Source organism: Mobula hypostoma, chromosome 21 (assembly GCF_963921235.1).
Source record: "Mobula hypostoma chromosome 21, sMobHyp1.1, whole genome shotgun sequence".
In the NCBI taxonomy this organism is placed as follows: Eukaryota; Metazoa; Chordata; class Chondrichthyes; order Myliobatiformes; family Myliobatidae; genus Mobula; species Mobula hypostoma.
Window position 1 is genome coordinate 2,672,841 of NC_086117.1, and position 15,895 is coordinate 2,688,735.

General features: G+C 46.4%; 1 long non-coding RNA gene across 1 annotated transcript in view; it reads right to left on the minus strand.

Moving 5' to 3' along the window:
• LOC134360099 (uncharacterized) overlaps positions 1–15,895 on the minus strand; it is a 260,877-nt gene that overhangs the window by 127,370 nt on the left and 117,612 nt on the right. The gene's annotated exons all lie outside the window — the stretch shown is intronic.

Genomic DNA, 15,895 nt, shown 5'->3' on the forward strand with positions numbered 1-15,895 from the left:
AATGGCCTACCCCTTATTCTTAAACCATGGCCTCTGGTTCTGGACTCCCCCAACATCGGGAACATGTTTCCTGCCTCTAGCGTGTCCAATCCCTTAATAATCTTATATGTTTCAATCAGATCCCCTCTCATCCTTCTAAATTCCAGTGTATACAAGCACAGTCACTCCAATCTTTCGACATATGACAGTCCTGCCATCCCGGGAATTAACCTCGTGAACCTACGCTGCACTCCCTCAATAGCAAGAATGTCCTTCCTCAAATTTGGAGACCAAAACTGTACACAATACTCCAGGTGTGGTCTCACCAGGGCCCTGTACAACTGCAGAAGGACCTCTTTGCTCCTATACTCAACTCCCCTTGTTATGAAGGCCAACATGCCATTAGCTTTCTTCACTACCTGCTGTACCTGCATGCTTACTTTCAGTGACTGATGAACATGGACATCTATATCTCGTTGTACTTCCCCTTTTCCTAACTTGACACCATTCAGATCGTAATCTGTCTTCCTGTTCGTGCCACCAGCCTCACAATTATCCACATTAAACTGCATCTGCCATGCATCTGCCCACTCACCCAACCTATCCAAGTCACCCTGCATTCTCATAACATCCTCCTCACATTTCACACTGCCACCCAGCTTTGTGTCATCTGCAAATTTGCTAATGTTACTCTTAACCCCTTCATCTAAATCATTAATGTATATTGTAAACAGCTGCGGTCCCATCACTGAACCCTGCGATACCCGACTGGTCACCGCCTGCATTCTGAAAGGGACCCATTAATCCCTACTCTTTGTTTCCTGTCTGCCAACCAATTTTCTATCCATGTCAGTACCCTAACCCCAATACCATTTGCTCTAATTTTGCCCACTAATCTCCTATGTGGGACCTTATCAAAGGTTTTCTGAAAGTCCAGGTACACTACATCCACTGGCTCTCCCTTGTCCATTTTCATAGTTACATCCTCAAAAAATTCCAGAAGGTTAGTCAAGCACGATTTCCCCTTCGTAAATCCATCCTGACTCAGACCTATCCTGTTACTGCTAACCAAATATGCTGCTATTTCATCTTTTATAATTGATTCTAGCATCTTCCCCACCACTGATGTCAGACTAACTGGTCTATAATTGCCTGTTTTCTCTCTCCTTCCTTTCTTAAAAAGTGGGATAACATTAGCTACCCTCCCATCTGCAGGAACTGATTTTGAGTCTATAGAACATTGGAAAATAATTACCAATGCATCCACGATTTCTAGAGCCACCTCCTTAAGTACCCTGGGGTGCAGACCATCAGGCCCTGGGGATTTATCAGCCTTCAGTCCCATCAGTTTACCCAACACCATTTCCTGCCTGATGAGAATTTCCTTCAGTTCCTCTGTTACCCTAGGTCCTCTGGCCACTATTACATCTGGGAGATTGTTTGTGTCTTCCCTAGTGAAGACAGATCTAAAGTATCTGTTCAGCTCGTCTGCCATTTCCTTGTTCCCCATAATAATTTCACCCGTTTCTGTCTTCAAGGGCCCAACTTTGGTCTTAACTAATTTTTTCCTCTTCACATACCTAAAGAAGCTTTTACTATCTTCCTTTATATTCTTGGCTAGTTTACCTTCATACTTCATCTTTTCCCCCCATATTGCCTTTTTACTTACCTTCTGTTGCTCTTTAAAAGTCTCCCAATCCTCTGGCTTCCCACACATCTTTGCTATGTTATACTTCCTCTCCTTTATTTTTATACTGTCCTTGCCTTCCCTTGTCATCCACAGTCGCCCCTTACTCCCCTTAGAATCTTTCAAACCTGTTCAACCTTTCCCTATGACTCAGGTCCCCAAGTCTTGGTAACATCCTCTGCACTCTTTCAACCATATTTACATCTCTCCTGTGGGCAGGTGACCAAGACTATATACAATACTCCAAGTTAGGCCTCACCAATGTCTCATACAATTACAACATAACATCCCAACTCCTGTACTCAGTACTTTGATTTATGAAGTGGTGTCCAGGGGTTCGTAGATCACTGAGTGCTTCGCCCTCCTGATGGGAGGTGAGTTTAGCAGAGTCAGTGTGTATTCAACGTGGACACAGAGAACACAGCAAGGTGTGACAACTGTGAGCACTGCTGGCTCATGTTTCCAGAGTCCCAGGTTCAATTCTGACCTTGGTCGCTGCGATTGATATATCTGCATGTTCTCCCTGTGTTTTTCATCTCCTACCATTTTCCAATGACATGCTCGCTAGCCAGTTAATTGGCTCCCCTCCCCATCAGATTTATGAATGGTACAGGAACCCATGAAAACTATTTTTTATTTTTTATTTTTGCACAATTTATTTATTTTGTAAGTTATAGTATTTTTATTACTCTTTGCAGTGTACTGCTGCCACAAGATAACACATTTCATGCCATGTAGGAGAGCGATAATAAATCTGATTCAGGCTCTCTGCTCTGCACTACGTGCCTGAGATCAGAATCAGCCATGACAGAAAGGTGCAGCAGGCTCATTGGGCCGAGGCCTAACTCCACTCCGATGTTCTGGAATTACAGAGTTCCAGTATCAGATATCAGAGTGTTCCCGTGTTGTGGTCTGGTCTGCGATTTTATATCTGAGCTACAGAATATCGGGGGCAAGGTTGGAGCAGATGTGGCTTCATATTATCATGGCAAGTTCCTCGGCGCAGTACTGAAGATCAGAGACTGAGTTTGGCGGATCTGGAAGTCGGAGACCTGAAGTCTGCTGGTCCACTGGGAACGTCAGACCCTGATGTTGGAGCTTGGAGGCCTGAAGGTGGCCTGCCCGAGGGTTGCAGGCCTGATTGTGTGTGTGTGAGTGGCTGGGTGGGTCGTAGAGAGAACAGTAGCTTGTTCTGCTTTTGTTTTGTTCTGTTATTGTTGTTGTTGTTTGTGTTGTTCTGCTGAACATTGTAAACATGCTATGTTGGCACCAGAGTGTGTGGTGACACTCGTGGGCTGCCCCCAGCTCATCCTTGGGTTGTGTTAAATCTGAATCTGAATCCGTCTTTGGGCTGAAATGGGAAAGTTGTGATGGAACACAATCAAACTCAAATGGAAAATGGATTGCAATGATTTGTTGCATTCAATCTGTGTCTGTGATCTGACTGTACATATATACAACCAAACAAAACAATGTTCCTCTGGACCACAGTACACCCACAACACACACATCACACACAGCACATAAAACAAAATATTATCACAAATATGCAAACACGTTTTGTGTATGTTGCTTACCCAACCCCAATTTTTTTCAAGCAACACACATAAAAGTTGCTGGTGAACGCAGCAGGCCAGGCAGCATCTCTAGGAAGAGGTACAGTCGATGATTCAGGCCGAGACCCTTCGTCAGGACTAACTGAAGGAAGAGTGAGTAAGGGATTTGAAAGTTGGAGGGAGAGGGGGAGATCCAAAAAGATAGGAGAAGACAGGAGGGGGAGGGATGGAGCCAAGAGCTGGACAGGCGATTGGCAAAAGGGATATGAGAGGATCATGGTACAGGAGGCCTAGGGAGAAAGAAAAGAGGTGGGGGGGAACCCAGAGGATGGGCAAGTGGTATATTCAGAGGGACAGAGGGAGAAAAAGGAGAGTGAGAGAAAGAATGTGTGTATAAAAATAAATAACGGATGGGGTACGAGGGGGAGGTGGGGCATTAGCGGAAGTTAGAGAAGTCGATGTTCATGCCATCAGGTTGGAGGCTACCTAGACGGAATATAAGGTGTTGTTCCTTCAACCTGAGTGTGGCTTCATCTTTACAGTGGAGGAGGCCGTGGATAGACATGTCAGAATGGGAATGGGATGTGGAATTAAAATGTGTGGCCACTGGGAGATCCTGTTTTCTCTGGCAGACAGAGCGTAGGTGTTCAGCAAAGCAGTCTCCCAGTCTGCGTTGGGTCTCGCCAATATATAAAAGGCCACATCGAGAGCACCGGACGCAGTATATCACCCCAGCCGACTTACAGGTGAAGTGTTGCCTCACCTGGAAGGACTGTCTGGGGCTCTGAATGGTGGTAAGGGAGGAAGTGTAAGGGCATGTGTAGCACTTGTTCCGCTTACACGGATAAGTGCCAGGAGGGAAATCGGCGGGGAGGGATGGGGGGGACGAACGGTCAAGGGAGTCGCGTAGGGAGTGATCCCTGTGGAAAGCAGGGGGGGGGAGGGAAAGATGTGCTTAGTGGTGGGATCCCATTGGAGGTGGCGGAAGTTACGGAGAATAATATGTTGGACCCGGAGGCTGGTGGGGTGGTAGGTGAGGACCAGGGGAACCCTATTCCTAGTGGGGTGGCGGGAGGATGGAGTGAGAGCAGATGTACGTGAAATGGGGGAGATGCGTTTAAGAGTAGAGTTGATAGTGGAGGAAGGGAAGCCCCTTTCCTTAAAAAAGGAAGACATCTCCCTCGTCCTAGAATGAAAAGCCTCATCCTGAGAGCAGATGCGGCGGAGATGGAGGAATTGCGAGAATGGGATGGCGTTTTTGCAAGAGACAGGGTGAGAAGAGAAATAGTTCAGATAGCTGTGAGAGTCAGTAACTCCTTGCCTGTTCTCCATCTTCCTCTGGTGCTCCCCTCCCCCTTTCTTTCTTCCAAGGCCTTCCGTCCCATGATACTCCCCCTTCTCCAGCCTTGTATCCCTTTTGTCAATCAACTTTCCAGCTCTTGGCTTCATCCCTCCCCCTCCTGTCTTCTCCTATCATTTCGGGTCTCCCCCTCCCACTTTCAAATTTCATACTATCTCTTTTTTCCGTTAGTCCTGACGAAGGGTCTCGACCTGAAACGTTGACTGTACTTCTTCGTATAGATGCTGCCTGGCCTGCTGCATTCCACCAGCATTTTGTGTGTATTTTCACAAATAAGTTAATTAAATATACAGTAATTCCGCAGGGCTGGGGAACCAGGAATCAGAGGGCACAGGTTTAAGCCAAGAGAGGAGAGATTTGATAGGAATTTGAGGGACAAGTTTTACACCCAGCGAGCAATCAGTATATGGAACTAGTTTCCAGAGAAAGTGGCCGAGGCAGGTATGTGAACAACATTTAGACAGCATGTGGACAGGTACATGATTAGATGGGCTATGTGCGGGCTAATGGGAGTATCTTGTCTGCAGGAATTCCTTCTCCTGAAGGGTGCTGAGCGCTATGCCCAGAGAACTGTGGAGATTCAAGCAGCCAATATTTAGCAGGTCAGGACAGGCAGTTTCTTGCACTGTAGGGACGTTAAGGCTGATGGGGAACTGGCAGGAACGTGCAGATGAAGGCTTGGTAGCATCCACTCCAGGACCACCAGACCCAAAAATACTTACTTTCCCCAAGCAGTAAAGCTGATCAGCACCTCCACCCACTAACACATCCCACCACTTTACTATTTCCCGCCAGTCACCTCGGGTACAGCCCAGCGTCACTTTATGGACATTCAGTCAATCTGTACAGCATGTAAGCTATCTTATGTATTTATATTTGTTGTGTTTTTTATTTTTATTATTGCGTTCTTCACCTTTCATTTTCTTGTGTTCGGCATTATTTACACTGCCGAGTAACAATTACTTCATTCTCCTTTATACTTGCATACTGGAAATGGCAACCCATTTCTGTAGAAATATTTGCCAAGAACAGTCAAGGTCATGGAAAGACCATGATCGTCTACATCACACGACACGGCACATAACAAACAAATGAACTGGAAATGACATTAAACAATCTTGGATCTTCAATCCTGACCTGATGGTCAGGCCGGGATGATGGGAATTCGTAGCTTTGTGATTTCATGTGGAAACTGTGAAGAACCACGTTGTGCAATTCAGCCCATTTCCCCATGTAATCCAAACCCTGCGGCTTCCATTTCTGCCCAAGGCGTCAGCCTGTTACTACAAGGATCCACACTAGCAGTGGGGGTTTTAAACCATGAACAGTCACCATGAATCACACTCTTAAAGGACTCAGTCGTCCTCTCCTGTTCCTAGCAATTCCGGTTAAGCAAAGTGCAGCAGTCTTCTTTCCCTCTGTGTGGGAGCCGAGCATTTGCCATCCGTTATCAGTGGGTATCCTGTGATGATGTGCTTTCTCTCACTGTCAGCACTTCCGCAAACACACGTACAGTTCTTTTTAAATTCCTGAAACACTCGGTATGTTGTCACGTTTGCTGATGTTTAGCTTGTGAAGGTTCAGACATTTTCCCTGACTGTCCCCTCGCCAATAAAAGCTCTTCAGTCTTGCTTTATTAACAAGAACAGTGTAGTCTTGGGTGTGTTTTCAGTTGGCGTGTTGTATCTTCCTTCATCAGCACTGTTAATTTCTCTCCCTCCTCCTAGTTTTCTCTTTTTCCATTACCCATTCTGGTTCTTCTCTCACCCGTTCTTTTCTCACCTGCCCATCACCTATCACCTGCTGCTCATCCCTTCCCTCTGGTGCTGCCCCCCTCCCGTTTCTCCCGCGGCCCACTCTCCTCTCCCATCACATTCCTTCCGTTTCTCCCGCGGCCCACTCTCCTCTCCCATCACATTCCTTCCATTTCTCCTGTAACCCACTCTCCTCTCTCATCTCATTCCTCCCTTTTCTCCTGTGACCCACTCTCCTCTCCCATCACATTTCTTCCGTTTCTCCTGTGACCCACTCTCCTCTCCCATCACATTCCTTCCACTTCTGTGACCCACTCTCCTCTCCCATCACATTTCTTCCGTTTCTCCTGTGACCCACTCTCCTCTCCCATCACATTCCTCCCTTTTCTCCTGTGACCCACTCTCCTCTCCCATCACATTCCTTCCGTTTCTCCCGCGGCCCACTCTCCTCTCCCATCACATTCCTCCCTTTTCTCCTGTGACCCACTCTCCTCTCCCATCACATTCCTTCTGTTTCTCCTGTGACCCACTCTCCTCTTCCATCACATTCCTTCCACTTCTGTGACCCACTCTCCTCTCCCATCACATTTCTTCCGTTTCTCCTGTGACCCACTCTCCTCTCCCATCACATTCCTCCCTTTTCTCCTGTGACCCACTCTCCTCTTCCATCACATTCCTTCTTCTACATCACTTTACCTCCACTACAACGAGGCCACATTCAGGTGTGGAGAGGCAACGGCTTCATATTCTGTCTGGGTAGCCTCCAATCTGATGGCATAAATATCGATTTCTTGAGCTTCCAGTCATTTCTCCCCCGTCCTCTCTCTTTTTCCATTCTCCATGCTGGTTCCCCTCTTACCCCTTCTCTTCTCCTCACCTACCCGTCACCTCCTTCTGGTACAATTCCTCTTTCCCTTTTCTCCCATGGTCCACTCAGAACCAGAATCAGGATTAATATCACGAGTATTTGTCTCCCCTCTCCTATCAGATTCTTTCTTCCTCCACCTTGTCCTCCTCCCTCTCTCCACCTTCTTATTCTGGCTTCTGCCTCCTTCCTCTCCCGACCTGAAGAATGTTCTTGACCCGAAATGTAGACAATTTATTCATTTCCATAGACACTGCCTGATCCGTTGAGTTCCTGCAGCACTTTGTGTGTGATGACCAAGTCGCCTGATAGTTGGGAGACACTGTGGAATTAGAATCAGGTTTAATATCACTGACTTCTCTGGCACAATTTGTTTTTGAAGTACTGTGCCAGAGATCAAAAAAATCACTGCAAGTTACAACATCAATAGAGCAAAAACGCAATAATGACGTCGTGTACATGGGTTCAATGTCCATTTAGAAATCTGATGGCGGAGGGAAAGAAGCTGTTCCTGAACCATTAAGTGTGGGTCTTCAAACCCCCGTACCTCTCTCTGATGGTGGTAATGAGAAGGGCTCGGAATAACTCATCACGGATCTGAGAGTAATGTGTTATGTGTGACGCTGGCAGTCTGAGGTGCCACAGTAGCACAGCAGTTAACGTGACACTATTGCAGCTCGGGGGTCGAAGTTTGAAGTTCAATTCCGATGTCCTCTATAAGAGGTTTGCACGCCCTCCCTGTGAATGCAGGGTTTTCTCTGGGTGCTCTGGTTTCTTCCCACAGTCCAAAGGTGTACTGGTTAGTAGGTTAGTTGTCATTATAAATTGCCCAGTGACTAGACTAGGGCTAAATAGGTGGGTTGCTGGGCTGGGAGGGCCCATTCCACACGATATCTTTAAATAAATAAACCATAAAGTACATGTACTAGGTGCTGCAGGATTCTTGTTACTGTGTCGCAGTTTGGAACCCACGCTGATGGTGGGAAGAAGCTGTGCAATAACTGGAATGGAAGCCACAGGTTTTCGATTACACAGGGAAATGGACTGAATTGCACAACGCCGTTCTCCACAGTCTCAATGAAATCACAAATTCCTCTCATCGTGCATTATAAAGAAGGAATTTAAACTCCATCACCATGAGTTAAAATACAACCACATGGGATCACAGCCTGGTTGTCAGAGCTTCAGTGTAAATTCCGCAGTCTCATACCTTAATTCTGTGAGCTCATCATCTCCCCCCAGTCCTATTTCCCAGAATGTGCCAATGAGTTATTTAGCAAGCTATGAATCGGTTTTCTGGTCACTCACCGAATGACTAGTTTATCAAGGGTTGCTGTGGGCAGAGCTGAACTCAATTCCCACCACAGCTTTAATTCCAGTTATTCAAATGGAATAAAAGACAGTAACAACAGCTGCAGAACTGAGGGACTGTCAGAAAACACATCCTCTTCTCCCTAAGACCATAAGACCTAGGAGCAGAATTAGGCCATTCAGCCCATCAGGTCTGCTCTGCCATTCGATCATGGCTGACTCCATTCTGCCATTTGATTACTAACTTAAAGAGTCTGTTCCTGTGTCGTTACAGAATCTCAGATGGAGACGAGAGGGTGTACAGGAGCGAGATATATCAGCTAGTTGAGCGGTGTCACTTCACAGATTGTATTATTACAGATTGCAATGTACTGCTGTCGCATAACAACACATTTCATGACAAATGCCGGTGACAGTTAACCTGATTCTGATTCTGGACTGTTCTATGTTCTATGAAACTCGGTTGTACCTGTATCGTTACATATTTGTATTGATCTACTATTGCCAGAGATACCAAGGTTGTGTGAAGGATAACCAATTTCCCCCGGGATCAATAAAGTATGACTATGACTATGACTATTGCCCCACCACTCTGAGGTAATTCTCCTGATCTTTGATAAGGGAGCAGTGAGACGAACTTCTACGTCAGTCCAAACGAAGAGAAAAAGGATCAGTTTATGATGTTCACAGATCCTTCACATCCCTCTACCTGTATTTACTTCCAGAGTTCATTGTCTGTGTAGTTCACTGGTTTTTGACATGGACATTGGAATCAGTTTATTGCCACGTGTACAGTGAAGAGGTGGTCTTGCTTACTCAGTGCACTGGGGTAGCACAAGGTAAATCAGATTGCAGATTGAAGTGTAACAGCCACTGAGAAACTGTGGTGCTGGTAATGATAAAGTGCACGATTGTAACGAGGTAGATTGTGAGGCCGAGAGTCCATCTTATTGTACAGGAGGTCCATTCGAGAGTCTTATAACAGTGGGGTGGAAGCCGTCCTTGAGCCTGGTGGTATGTGCTTTCTGGCTTTTGTGTCTGCTGCTCGATGAGAGAGGAAAAAAGAGGGAATGTTGTGGTGGATGGGGGAAGTGGAGACAGTGTCCATGGAGGGGAGGCTGGTTTCTGTGATGTTCTGTGATACGTTGAAACAGGTAAAGAATAAAATTGGTCGGCCGCCAACATCAGCCTTGGCACTGAAGTCAACCCCACAAACATCTGGAGACCAGCTTCACTGGAGAAGTTGTGGGCAATCTGTGCTGGTGATGGAAGCATGGCAACACTTGCTGTCTGCTCTCAACACATCATTGTCAGTGACACAAACTGTGTAGTTCACTGTACGTGTGACTAATAAAGGTAAAAAAATAAAATTAACTTCTACTCCCACTGAACTCTTACTTCCAGTTCTCTGGCGTCTCTGGATTATTAGACCGGCCATGTTACCAGGCTCCCCTGCAGTGTCCTGTGTCAGACCCACATCACCTGACAGCCCATGGGTGTGTGTGTTCAGTTCCCCCAGCACAACCGAACGCTGGTTGCGGACTGCTGGTCCTCAGATCTCGCATCGTTCTGCTCCTGGTGGAGGAGACACATGAATCCCCTCACTGTGTTACTGACATCCGGACACCGTTTTCTTTCTGCCTCCTGTTAACTGTGTCCAGCTTTTCAACCGTCTAACATCAGGCAGGCATTTCAATGGGCTATTCTGCTGACCGTCATTTTTGGAATGCAGTCGCTCGTGGTGAAGTTCAATGAAACACAAGAGAGTCGGAGGAGCTATTACCCTACAACCATCAGGCTCCTGAACCGGTGTGGATAACTTCACTCAGCACAACACTGAACTGATCCATGAGTGGCAGACCCACTTTCAAGGACTCCACAACTTATATTCTCAGTGTTATTCATTTATTAGTAGCATTATTAGTTGATATTTGTATTTGCAGTTTTTTTTGCACATAGGTTGTTTGTTAGTCCTTCTGTATAGTTTTTTATTGTATCTGTTGTATTTCTTTGTTCTTCTGTGAATGCCCACAAGAAAATTAACCTTAGGGTATTATACGGTGACATAAACGCTCAGTGGCCACTTTATTAGGTACACCCACTCGCTATTGCAAATTTCCAATCAGCCAATCATCAGTCAACAACTCAAAGCTTTGCGGATGATATGAAGACAGGTGGAGGGGTAGGTAGTGCTGAGGAAGCAATGCGATTGGGCAGCAGGACTTAGACAAATTGGAAGAATGGATAAAAATGTGGCAGATGGAATACAGTGTTGGAAAATGAATGATAATGAATTTTGGTAAAAGAAACAATAGTGCGAACTATTATTTAAATGGACAGAAAATTCAAACATCAGAGGTGCAAAGGGACTTAGGACTCCCAGAAGGTTAATTTACAGGCTGAGTCTGTGGTAAAGAAGGCGAATGTAATGTTGGCATTTATTTCAAGGGGAATAGAATATAAAAACAAGGAGATAATGCTGAGCCTTTATAAAACACTAGTCAAGCCACATTTGGATTATTGTCAACAGTTTTGGGCCCCATATCTCGGAAAAGATGTGTTGTCATTGGACAGAGTCCAGAGGAGGTTCACAAGGATGATTCGGGAATGAAGGGGTTAACATATGAGGAATGTTTGGCAGCTTTGGGCCTGTACTCACTGGAATTTAGAAGAATGTGTGAAGATCCCACTGAAACCTATCGAATGTAGAAGGGACTATATAAGGTTCATGTAAAGAAGATGTTTCCTGTAGTGAGGGTATGCAGAACTAGAGGACACAGCCTCAAAATTGAGGCACATCCTTTTAGAACAGAGATAAGGGGGAATTTTTTTAGCCAGAGAGAGGTGAATCTGTGGAATGCTCTGTCACAGACTGTAGTGGAAGCCAAGTCCGTGGGTATATTTAAAGTGTAAGTTGATAGCTTCCTGATCCGTCAGGGCATCAAAGGATATGGCGAGAAGGCAGATGTATGGGATTGAGTAGGATCCGGGATCAGCCATGACTGAATGGTGGAGCAGAGTCAATGGGCTGAATGGCCTAATTCCACTCCTATGTCTTATGGTCTTATAGCTTCAATGCATAAAAGCATGCAGACATGGTCAAGAGGTTCAGTTGTTGTTCAGACCAAAAATCAGAATGGAGAAGAAATGTGATCTAAGTGAGTTTGACTGTGGAATAATTGTTGGTGCCAGATGGAGTGGTTTGAGTATCTGAGGAACTGCTGATCTCCTGGGATTTTCATGCACAACAGTCTCTAGAGTTTACAGAGAGTGGAGTGGTGCAGAAAAGCATCCAGCAAGTGGCAGAAAAGTGTGTGTGAAAACTCTTTGTTCATGACAGAGGTCAGAGGAGAACAGCTGGACTGGTTCGAGCTGACAGGAATGTAACAGTAACTCAGATAACCACACGTTACAACTGTGGAATGCAGAAGAGCATCTCTGAAAGCACAACATGTTGAACCTTGAAGTGGATGGGCTACAGCAGCAGAAGACCACGAACATACACTCAGTGGCCACTTTATTAGATACAGGAGGTTCCTAATAAAGTGGCCAATGAGTGTATGGACTTTGATAATAAATTTACTTTGAACTTTTAGTAGGCCACTCGGCCCCTCAGGCTGCCCTATCATTCACTACAATCTGTGCTGGTACCCCATAGCTTTCAGTTGCAGACTATCCTATCCACAATATCTTCTGAGGAAATAGGTCTTGTTCTGTCCAGATAATGTTTTATTTATTTATTTCTTTAAGGATACAGCATGGAACAGACCCTTTCATGCAACCCACCGATGTAACCCTAGCCTCACACACACATACACACGCACACACACACACACACACACACACAAACACACGCAAACACAAGCTCACACTCACACACACACTTACACACACAGATGCACACACTGACATACACACAGCAACAGCCACTCACACACACACTCACACTCACACACATACACAAACTCATACTCACACACATAGTTACACGCATGCATACACACTCACACTCACACACGTACACCAACTCACACTCACGCTCACGCACTCACACACACTCAGAGGACTCACACTTACACACCCACGTACACACAAACACACACATTCACTCACACATACTTACACAATCACACACTCATGAAAACAGACTCACGAACACACACACACTCACACACCCGCGAACACACTCGTACACCAATTCACACTCACGCTCATACACTCACACACGCATACACTCACACTCATGCACACACACAAACAAGCACACATTCACTCACACATACTCACGCAATCACACACTCAGACACATTCACACACTCACACACACTCACACACACTCACACATATGTTGACATTCACACACATATTGACGCACACATGCACTTCCACACACACTCACACACAAACACACACACATTCACTCACACTACGCTTACAGACTTATACACATTCACCAACTCACGAATACACGCGCTCATGAACATACTCACACATACACTCACATTTGCACACATATTCACACACACACATTCACACTCACACACATTCCCATGAACCCACTCACATCCTCATGAACATACTGTCTCACACATGCCCTCACAAACACAATCACACTCACACTCATTCACACATACACACCCTGGTGGTATGGCAGGCACCACACACATTTCACCCTCTACGAGAGTTCAGGAAAGAGTTGTGTCCTGACTGCCAACATTAACCAATTCCTTTCTGTAACAACAGACACAGGTGGACCCAGAGACAATGAAGAACGATATCTCAAAGTGTAGGTGACGTTGTGCTTGGAGGGGCACATAGAACAGTCTCTCTGCACTGGAAAGGCTTGTGACTTCCTGACATCTCAAGATGGTTGCCGTTTGGAGCTGAGCTCCTGCTATGGTCACCCATGGTGGTGAGGTCAAGTGGGAGGGTTCAGACAGAGAGCGATCCAACCAAGACCTCAATGGTGGAGCTGACGTAAGATGACGACACATCACAACGGCAGAGATAATGGAGCAAGTCTGCAGCAGTGACGGGTCCCCAGTTGTCTTGCACTCCATGCCCCTGGACCCTGACCCCGATCTGTCAAGGACCGTGTGGTAGCTGCTCGTGCGGTAGCTGCCCGTGCATCAGCCTCCACGTTAAACAAAGTCACGCACAGGCGCTCTCCATTAAGGGAATCCTAACAGCACAGTACAGGCCATTTGGCCAACAATGTTTCCTGACCTTTTACTTACTCTAAAATCAATTTCACCTTTCAGTCCCAAGAGCCCTCCATTTTGCTATCATCCATAAGGTAATGTTACAGCTGTATGGGACCCCACTTGGAGTACTGTGCTCAGTTCTGGTCACCTCACTACAGGAAGGATGTGGAAACCATAGAAAGGGTGCAGAGGAGATTTACAAGGATGTTGCCTGGATTGGGGAGCATGCCTTATGAGAATAGGTTGAGTGAACTCGGCCTTTTCTCCTTGGAGAGACGAAGGATGAGAGGTGACCTGATGGAGGTGTATAAGATGATGACATTGATCGTGTGGATAGTCAGAGGCTTTTTCCCAGGGCTGAAATGGCTAGCATGAGAGGGCAAAGTTCTAAGATGCTTGGAAGTAGGTACAGAGGAGATGTCAGGGGTAAGTTTTTTTACGCAGAGAGTGGTGAGAGAGTGGAATGGGCTGCTGGCGATGGTGGTGGAGGCGGATACAACAGGGTCTTTTAAGAGACTCTTGGATAGATACATGGAGCTTAGAAAAATAGAGGGCTATGGGTAACCCTAGGTAATTTCTACAGTCAGTACATGTTCGGCACAGCTTTGTGGACCGAAGGGCCTGTATTGTGCTCTAGATTTTCTATGTTCTATGTGCTTATCTAAGAATTTCCTAAATGTCCCTAATGTACCTGCCTCTACCCCCACCCCTGGCAACGCATTCCACATGCCCCCCCCCCGCCAAAACAAATGCCTGCTTCACTCTGAAACCTATGATTTGTGAGGGCTGAGGTCTAGGCCCGAAGGTCAAACCCATGATCAGTGAATCCTGAGCAAAGTCTGAAGTTGGAGGCCCCGTCACTGTGAGTCTGTGAGTCCAGGCCAGGGACTGGAAGTAGCCCGTCCTGGGCTTGGAGGCCCCGTGTCTGAGAGTCTGAGAGGCCAGACCAGGGACTGGAAGTAGCCCGTCCTGGGCTTGGAGGCCCCGTGTCTGAGAGTCTGAGAGGCCAGACCAGGGACTGGAAGTAGCCCGTCCTGGGCTTGGAGGCCCCGTGTCTGAGAGTCTGAGAGGCCAGACCAGGGACTGGTAGTAGCCCGTCCTGAGCTTGGAGGCCCCGTGTCTGAGAGGCCAGGCCAGGGGCTGGAAGTAGCCCGTCCTGGGCTTGGAGGCCTGTCTGTGTGTGTGGATGGGAAGGTGGGGAAGGGGCTTGTTTTGCTGTTGTTGTCTTGTTTTGTTGTTTTGTTGGTGGTGTTGCTTGTGTTATTCTGCTGAACATGTTGGCATTGGAATGTGTGGTGACACTTGCAGGCTGCTCCCTTGCTGTGTCGGTTGTTCATGCAGATGACACATTTCTCTGGACATGTGATAAATAAATCTGAATCTGGACTTCCATGTCTCACTTTGTCAAAATGCACCAATGTCCTGCTGAAGGGTCTCGGCCCGAATCGTCAACTGCTAATTCTTTTCCATAGATGCTGCCTGGCCTGCTGAGTTCCTCCAGCATTTTGTGTGTGTTGCTTGGATTTCCAGCATCTGCAAATTTCCTTTTGTTTGTGATTGAGTTACTACAATGTCATCCATTGTTTCTTGCAGAAGTTTTATGCTCGGCAACGTTATGTATCCAACGGAGGAGGAAGTAAGGAGTTTGTTCATCTTCTTAATTCCACCGGTCATCACCTCCCACTGCACATTCTGCTTCTGAAAGAGAATTTCACAAACATTCCCACCAACGTGTTGGCCCTCCATTTGCCTTCGGGATCAGAGTCAGAGCCAGGTTAATTATCACTGGCATGCATTGTGACAGGGAAAAAGAAGGTAGAGTTCATGGGTTCATTGTCCATTCAGAAATCTGATGGTGGAGGGGAAGAAGCTGTTCCTGAATCGCTGTGTCTTCAGGCTCCTGTACCTCATCCCTGCTGGCAACAATGAGATGAGAGCATGTCCTGGGTGAGGGGGGGTCCTTATTGATGGATGCTGCCTTTTTGAGGCATCACTCCTTGAAGATATTGTCAATGCTGACAAGGCTGGTGTCCATGATAGAGCTGGCTGATCTGGCAACTTTCTGCAGTTTTCTCCGATCCTGTGCAGTGGCCCCTCCATACCAGATGGTGATAGAATCAGTTAAAATGCTCTCTATGGTACATCTGTAGAAGTTTGCAAGTGTCTTTGGCGACAATAC